The sequence below is a fragment of the Hyaena hyaena genome, unplaced genomic scaffold (assembly GCF_003009895.1).
Source record: "Hyaena hyaena isolate Hyena2069 unplaced genomic scaffold, ASM300989v1 scaffold_671, whole genome shotgun sequence".
Classification (NCBI taxonomy): domain Eukaryota; kingdom Metazoa; phylum Chordata; class Mammalia; order Carnivora; family Hyaenidae; genus Hyaena; species Hyaena hyaena.
In genome coordinates, this window is record NW_024081302.1 from 374,004 (window position 1) to 382,585 (window position 8,582).

The 8,582-nt window shown below is 42.1% G+C and overlaps 2 long non-coding RNA genes across 3 annotated transcripts; one reads left to right on the top strand and one right to left on the bottom strand.

Annotated features, from left to right (window-relative positions):
• Positions 1–939: 939 nt before the first annotated feature.
• LOC120220109 lies at positions 940–6,842 on the bottom strand. 2 transcript variants are annotated; one of them, XR_005525469.1, is made up of 4 exons: positions 6,615–6,842; positions 6,000–6,055; positions 1,613–1,732; positions 940–1,014 (listed from the first exon to the last, which is right to left on the bottom strand). It is a non-coding gene; the product is annotated as an uncharacterized LOC120220109 (long non-coding RNA). The 2 variants fall into 2 exon arrangements; XR_005525468.1 differs by having other exon boundaries at positions 6,487–6,842.
• An 85-nt stretch (positions 6,843–6,927) lies between these two features.
• LOC120220108 lies at positions 6,928–8,246 on the top strand. The gene is made up of 2 exons (XR_005525467.1): positions 6,928–7,067; positions 8,023–8,246. It is a non-coding gene; the product is annotated as an uncharacterized LOC120220108 (long non-coding RNA).
• Positions 8,247–8,582: the final 336 nt, after the last annotated feature.

Below are 8,582 nucleotides of genomic sequence, written 5' to 3' on the forward strand. Positions count from 1 at the left end.
CCAGTGAGATTCTACCAAGGGCAGGAAGGAAAAACCTCCAGTGAATAGCAACTGGTCAGTAGCCTGTCAGCACTTTGGTCCAGTCTAAAAAGAGCAGCACAATATAGTTTCCCTAAAATGTGGTACACGTCCTCTGGTGTTCCGACTATTTTAAAAACATTTTTTTAATGTTCATTTTTGAGAAACAGAGCATGAGCAGAGGAGGGGCAGAAAGAGCAGGAGACACAGAATCTAAAGCAGGCTCTGGGCTCCTAGCTGTCAGCACAGAGCTGGATGCAGGGTTCGAACTCTGGAACGGTGAGATCATGACCTGAGCCGAAGGTGGACACTTAACCAACTAAGCCACCCAGGCACCCCCAAAGTGTTTTTAAAGGTACAGGAATGAAACCTTTATAAAACTTATGTGCCTTTTAAAATTGATACATTTGAAAACAATACAACCAGCACATTAAATCCATGATTTAACTGGAAAAAACAAGCTGACAAAAATATTGAATAAATTATGGATGGGGCATGGCCTTGATAAAAGTGACACTAAAATGACTGAAGTTTGGGAAGCATCCATGTGCTGGTTATGAGCATGATAAACCTGGGGAGTTATAAGGACTTGAGCTTGAATCCTGGATTGCTCTCTTGTAATGGGTAGGATTTAGGTCAGTTTCCTCATCTATGAGAGAAGGATAATGACACTGACCTCAAAGGAGAGTAGTAAAGATTCTATTAAAATGTTACTTATAGTACTTATAGTATTTTGGCTGTAGGTAGAGAGCCTGACACACCTGCTTGGCACCTATCGTCATTATAACTGCTGGATGGATTCAATAGATTCAATAAAACCAGTCCTATCAAGCAAACTTCCATGATGCCATGGAAGATGATCTTTAATGATTGTTTGAGAGAGAGCACACACATGCTCACACACTCATGGGCAAGAGAGAGGGGAAAGGACAGAGAGAGAGGGAGACAGAGAATCCTGACACAAGGCTCAATTCTCACAAACCAGGAGGCCATGACCTGAAGACAAAATTAAGAGTCGGATGTTTAACCAACTGAGCCACCCAGGCACCACCCCCCTCGCCCCCACCATGACATTTAGAGAAGTTTCACAATTAGACTCTAGACCAGGAGGTCAGTGATGCCTGCTGTAGGCCTGTTCTCCTGTCTCCACTCCACAGTGGTCATGACCCCCCTCGGTAGTACCACCTGCTCACAGCTACCCCCGAGTTGGACAGCTGGCAGAAGGCAGAACTCTTTGAGGGCTTAACTGTCACACAGAGGTGCTAATGCTCTCCAGGTATGGGTGCAGACACTCTGCCAAGTCATCTTCTTGACCCACATGGAGGCCTCACAGCACATCTGTATCCCGAGCACAAAGCCGACAGCTCGGTCCCATTGCTGGGCCAGAACAGGGCCAGACCACAGCCAGACCACAGTGAGGAATGACAGAGGTCTCAAGAATGGCCACCACAGGCTGTCTTGCCTTGCCTTTCGAACCCTACAAGGCTGTGAGGATTTAAGAACCGTGTGCCTGCAGACGGCTAAGATGAGTTGAAGAAGCCACTGCCTCCCCAAGAGAAAGTTCTGAACAGGCACCACAAGCCCAGACTGTCACCTGCCTGTGAGGTTCGGCAGCAAGGCTGGGATCTGGGGGAAGAGCGAACAAGCAGTGCTTTCACCTGAGGAACTCAGGGCCCGTGCTCATCAGCATACTTTTATCATCATCATGTGTTCACTGTAGAAGATGTAGAAGACACAAAATATATAAAAAGCAAAGTTTCCCAAATGCCACAACTCAGTAAAATCTATTAATATTTTTAAGTTTCTTTTCAGATGTTTTTTCACAGTGGTCATTGTGCTATTTATACCCTGAACATTTTCAGTATTTCCCCATATCCTTAAGTTTTCAAATGTTTTTCATATTGGCTAAATCATTGCATCACATAGATATATGGTATGCTTAACCAATCCCCTATATTTGGGGATTACATTTTCATTTTTCTAACAATTCTGTAACATATATATTTGTGCATCTATTTTTGTCCACATTTCAGATTACTTCTTTAGGTGTGTCTCTATTTCCGTGTGATTCCAGATGTGGAAGTAAGGGGTTAAACAGTATAAACGTTTTGAGGTTTTTGATATATGCTGTTCAACTGCTTCCTGGAAAGAGAGCATTTTATAATCCTAAAACAGGCACAGGCTCTTGCCATCTCACCAAATTCTTGCCAGTGGATTTATCCTAATCCTGGGCTAATTTAGCAGACAAAAAGAAAATGATGTCTACTTGCTTTCCTCTGCATTTCTCTCTTGCTTTCAATTTTCTACATACCCTTACTCATGGTTTTGCCTCTTTTGTGAACACTCTGGTCATGTGCTTTGCTCTTTTATCTTTCAATCAGGGCGGGGGAGGGGCGNTCTCTCTTGCTTTCAATTTTCTACATACCCTTACTCATGGTTTTGCCTCTTTTGTGAACAGTCTGGTCATGTGCTTTGCTCTTTTATCTTTCAGGGAGGGCGGGGGAGGGGCGCGGGGGGGGGGGGAGTGGCAGGGGGCTCTAAGATCTATAATTAAAAGTATTCTTGGGGCACCTGAGTGACTTAGTCAATTAAGCATCTGACTTCAGCTCAGTAGTGATCTCACAGTTCACAAGCCCCAGCCCTGCGTTAGGCTCTGTGCTGACAGCTCAGAACCTGGAGCCTGCTTCAGATTCTCTGTCTCCCTCTCTCTCTCTCTCTCTGCTCCTCCCCTACTCACACTCTGTTTTCTCTCAAAAATAAATAAGCATCAAAAAATTTTAATTAAAAAAAAGTATTCTTGGGAGCCTGGGTATCTCAGTCAGGTAAATGTCTGACTCTTGATTGCAGCTCAGGTCATGATCCCAGCCAGCATCGCGGCATCAGGCCCCTGCATCAAGCATGGAACCTGCTTAGTATTCTCTCTCTCTCCCCAGCTCTGCGCCCCAACCCCCAACTCGTACTCTCAAAATAAAAATAAATTAAAAAAAAAAAAAAGATATTCTCACTTTACTTCTATTCAGGTCCATTCTAATTTTTTTTCCCCACTGAAAGAACAGTACATTATATTACCTTTGTGTCAGGGTAAAAAACGGTTCATCGGTCATTTTATTCCTGTGTAATTGGAATATAAAAACTTCTCTTTATGCAATGCCACCTGACACTTCAGCTTGTTTAGGAAAATATATTGTAGGTTACACTTATTTTAAATGGCTTTGTGGTTATTACTGTTTTGAAATGCTTTACTTCATGTGTTTTCATTTGATAGACTAGATCTAGTTTTGGTTTAAAGTCCAAGATTATGGGATTTGGGGCAAATGTTAAAATAAAAACCAAAAACTCGATCAATTGATTTGCTTTCAGACATTATACCCCTGCATTAATTTCCAAAAAACTCCACCTGAGACGACCTAAGACTAGGTTATTGTTAACTGAGGTTTACAGAAATTAAGAATAACCACAGTGCTCAAAAAAGAAACCTCTACAGACAGATGCCCAAATCAAATCTCTCCTCCAGAAAGCCTTCTCAGGATTCCCCATGCAGGATTCTACTGTCCCTCCCTAGTACACCCACAACTTATTGCGTGTGCCCCACTGATATCCGCCATTCAAGTCTACCTCCAGAGTGAAAGATTTCTGGAGGACAGGAACAATGTTTTAATTATCTGTATATCCATTTGGAATTCCAATATAGCACTTTGAATATAGATGTTCACTCAGTAAACATACACTGAATTCAACTGAACTTTAAAATTTTGAGGAGACGTGGGATATGGGAACCCCATGTAGACTTTAGAATCAGACGAAGTCAACTTGGAATCTGCCTCTAGAACTTAACAGCTACGTGACCCCAAGCAAGTTAACCTAGCCTCCTGAGCTGTTTTGTCATCTAACAGGAGAATAACAATGCCTACCGTGACAGGTCCTGTAAACCTAGAACCCACTTTCAACCCATTTCACCCTAGCCTTCCTCAACTGTAGAGATTAGAAAGCTAAATCCTCAATTTCCCAGCCTCTTTCCAGCTGGAAAGATCACATGTCACAGTTCTTTTCAATGAGACAAGAACAGAAATGCCCCAGAAGTTTCTGGGAAAGCTACGTGTTTCAAGTAAACCAGCTCGCAAACCCTAGGTAAAGGGAGATGTAACATGATGCCTTCGTATACAGCACCTACTTTGCAACTATGAGGCCAAAACATGCAGACAATTTTCAAAGCCTGAGGAAGATGGAATAAGAAGCTACATATAGTCTAGAGTCTTCAGTGGCATCATGGAGACTCAATTCAAAAACTACTTCTCTTTGGACTTTATGTAGAAGAAATTGTCCAAATTTGTTTAAGTCACTGTTAGTGAGGTTTCCATTATTTACCCCTAAATGCATTCCTAAGTGACTATCCTATGGATTACTGTAAATAAATCATTTATATCAAGTATTTAGCAAAGGACCCAATACACTATAAGCATTCATTAAGTGTTTACTTTTAATAGCACTGTAGGATGGGACATGTTGGTGGATGGGAAGTAGTTCTGGTGCATAGAGTGAGGGAGAATTTGAAACAAGTCACTGAAGGAGAACACAGGGAACAGAACAAGAGGGAATTGTAGGTATGTTAGAGACAGGAAACTCTCCTGAAGGCAACATGTATGAAACCTATCAAAAAGGGAGAAGGACGGGACCCTGGGTGGGTCAATCAGTTAAGCATCCAACTTTGGCTCAGATCATCTCACCACTCATGGGTTCAAGCCCTGCGTTCGACTCTGTGCTGACAGCTCAGAGCCTGGAGCCTGCTTTGGATTCTGTGTCTCCCTCTCTCTCTCTCTCTGCCCCTCTCCCACTCAATCTCTCAGTCTCTCTCTCCCCCTAAAATGAATAAATGTTAAAAAAAAAAAATTAAAGAAGGGAGAAGGAGACTGGGTGGTGCTTAATGGGCTCATGGAGTTCAAATCCTCTTGACCATCAATCCACCACCCAACTCCTACTCCACAGGATCAGACGTGCTTCAGAATCTGTGCCCAAATCTGATGCTTTGTAAGAACACAAGAAGTCTCATGTAAATTGTTCCCAACTCACCTTCTATTAATAGGCCACTCCTACCTTGATATACCAATGTTTGACATTGTCATCCTGTGGTCCAGTGACCAGGTAAACCCACTGCCCCAAGGCTAGTTCCCCAACATTGCCCCTAGGTGCTGGAGACCTGTCTCCTCTTTCTCTTGAGCACCCTCAGTAATCACCAGCCATGAGCTTCATAGCCAAGGCCCCAAAAGGTCACTTTCTAATACACATAGGTCTGACTGGTCTTCTTCCCCTTTTAGACCTACTTTGAGTTTATATGTCCCTAGAATAGCATTACCCAGATGTACAACATAGAATGTTAATTCCTGAAGATGTTAGTAACTCAAAACAATATTATGGTTGAGTCGAAAAACCAAATAGTTGAATGTTTCTATTGTCTAATTTATCAGAGCTCATAGAATACTATAGTATTGTACATATACATACACATATGCTACAGTGTTTTGTAGCATTTCCACATTTACCTGCAAATCTTTGTCCATATCTCAAGGGCTAGAGCAATATGGGACATACTATGGGAAATTCTTTCCTAGAAATACAGTTTTCTGATTTCCCTCCCATCGTCAGACACCCACTCTCTCTGTTAATAAATGGTCTTTACTTTTATTCTCTCCTGTGAGCCTCAAACTTAGATTCTAGCCCCAGTGGCTTTTTGCCATTCCATAATCAAGTCAGGCTTCCCCAATCTCCAGGCCTTTCCACAAATTATATCCCCTGCCCAGAAAGTTCTTCTGCCTCTTCCCCACCAAGGAAAGTTATTCTCATTTCAAGACCTAAGCTGAATAGCATGTCTATGGTAAAATTTTCCCGTTGTTCAGGGCCAATTACTCCTACCTCTATGCTCCAAAAGGACTTTGTAATTGCTTCAGTTGTGGTATTTGTTATGTTGATTACACTTGTGAACTCACCTTCCTTTCTCTCCAAGCAAACCATTAATTCTTCACACTATGGTTTGTTCATAAATCTGTCCCAAGTAATCAGCAGATCTTGAGTAAATGTATGTTTTATGAATTAAGAATGAAGGAATGACTATCCTGAAGTCCACACGGACTTGCCTCTACATAACACCCTTGATAAAGATAGATAAGTGTCAAATGAATGTCTACTGCAGCTACAAAGGTCAATCTCAAGGAACAGGATCAGGATGCCAAGTAAACTCCTATAGCCCCCAATTACAGTTTTTTGTTTAACATGGAAAAAAAATTTAATTTTATATTTAATGACTAACAAAATAACTAACAAAATGACTAACAAAATGGAAGTAATTCCAGTCCCAATACAAAACTAACATGAACAGTCTATCAGTATCTCATGTATCATGTGAATAGTAGGGGTTCCCTTGCCTGTGGTCATTCCCTGCAAACTGGCCTCCCAGCAGAGGAGCAGGCCACTCACATGTAGCCATAGAAACTAGCCACTGCTGAGCACGTAAGGCAATCAATTCCAGTCAATTGCATGGCTTGGACTCCAGTTTCACCAACTGTACCAGGAAGGGTTGAAGGCTTCCCCAACCATGAACACACCTTAAGCTCACCATCTCATACCAACCACAACCTCCAGACTTGGACCTCAGCCCCTAATTCTGCCAAGGGAAGAACTAATGCTTCCCAATCAAAACCACCGAGCTAGCAGGATAAGGATGGACTTAAAGTCCTGCCAGGTCAGTTTGCTCCTGAATCCTAGCCCTTGAATATACCAGGAGGAGCCAGTGCTGTCTATTCATGTAGCTGGAAAGCCCCACAGTCCCAGAACCCAGTTCCCCTCCCAGAAACAGATTCTCATCTCTGCTAGATTCCAGAATGCTGTCCTGGAATGCCATGAACAATGAGGGGCCAAACACCTGCTACAGAATCTGGCAGCATACCGTCTGGCCACTTGCCCTTGTTTGCCCAACCGAATATAATAATTTACTGCACACTTAGCGTGGAAGACAATGGAGTCTGCATTGTTGGTTGGCCCCTCCTCTCTCTTCTTTGGTGAGAAAAGTGCCCAGGAACAGCGGAATTGGTAGCCTCTCTCTCTCTCTCACACACACACACACACACACACAGAACTACAGCTGCTGCAGGAGCAAAGCCACCCTAGCAGCCACTGCCACCTGGTGAGTTGGGAACCTCCCTCACCTTCTCCACTTCACATTCAATTTATTTATGCTAGTTTTAACCAACATCTACAATCACCAGGGTGTGCATATCACAACAGAGCAAAGCTTGACCAGATTGTCCCTGAGAAACTGACACACCCAGAAAATATCTGGATATATAAGAAAGAAGTTCAAGCATTGAAAGGGCAGACTGGACTTCTAGACTTTCTGTTCTTAGTGACAAATAGAGGGATTGAGCTTTTTCACTCTGGTAACTAATTTGTGCTTCAGACTATGAAGTTGGACACTCTGGGGCAGGAGGGAGGGGAGTCACGTACTTAATCTCTAAGCAATAGGATACTGTCGAGAGAATGAGGGTAATAATATAAGCTATTATAATATAAGCTATTATTTACTCAGCACCTGTTATGTTCCAGGCATAGTACCTAACACTGCTAAATGTTATTTCATTTAATTCCAAAATATCACTAAGGTGTTTCTCTCCCATTCTGTGAGTGAGGGAACTACAGCTCAGGAAAGTTCTAAGTTGAAACAGCAGTGAGTCAAAAACTGATTAAAGCACACCTATCTTCATCTGAACATCCATGAGACTCTCTAAAATTATAGCTGCTAGTATGGGTCAACTTATTATGGAACATTAACTTTGGGGAAGTGGGCAAACCAGAAAATACAAATAACAAATACCCAAGTCAAAACTTAGACTTATTCATTGACTTTTCCCATTGACTTTTCCCATTGGATATTGCCGTACATCGTTTCCATGCATTAGGTTTACATGAGTTTGTGAACCAAACTGCCTACTTAATGGTCTTCATTTTTTTTCCTAGTTGTAATCCTCTTCTCTCTGTTGATGAAAATGGGTGATACACATCTAACTATGAACAGCAGAAAATTACAGAGCAACAGCGAAGGCAACCAGAAGATCTAAGAAATGGGAAAGACTGATCTTCATAAACAAAATCAGAGATAAAACTTCTACTTTGAGATCATGTATCTCTGTTATTATTGTGGTTGTGGACTCATGGTAAAATAACACATTTACAACTCAGTGTTCCAGTCTGTGCAGGATCCTCTGTACCTTCCTTCACGCAACTTTAGTTGTCTCCCAGATTTCCAGGTTGGATAGTATTATCTCCTCTACATTTTTTTAGCTCCCTGGGCATAATCATGCCGCTGCCATGACCACCAAGGTTTCTGACCCTTCCTCTCAACTGGGAGTTCTTAAGGCCGAGCCTAGCGCTTCATATCTTTCTTCCCTGGCATGTGTCTAACCCATAAGGACACCCAGCAAAAGCTGGATTACTCAAATTGAATGTTATCATCTTTATAAATGCTCACATAAATGATATTTAAAGTTAGTATGTAAGATAATTAAGGTTTTAATCTA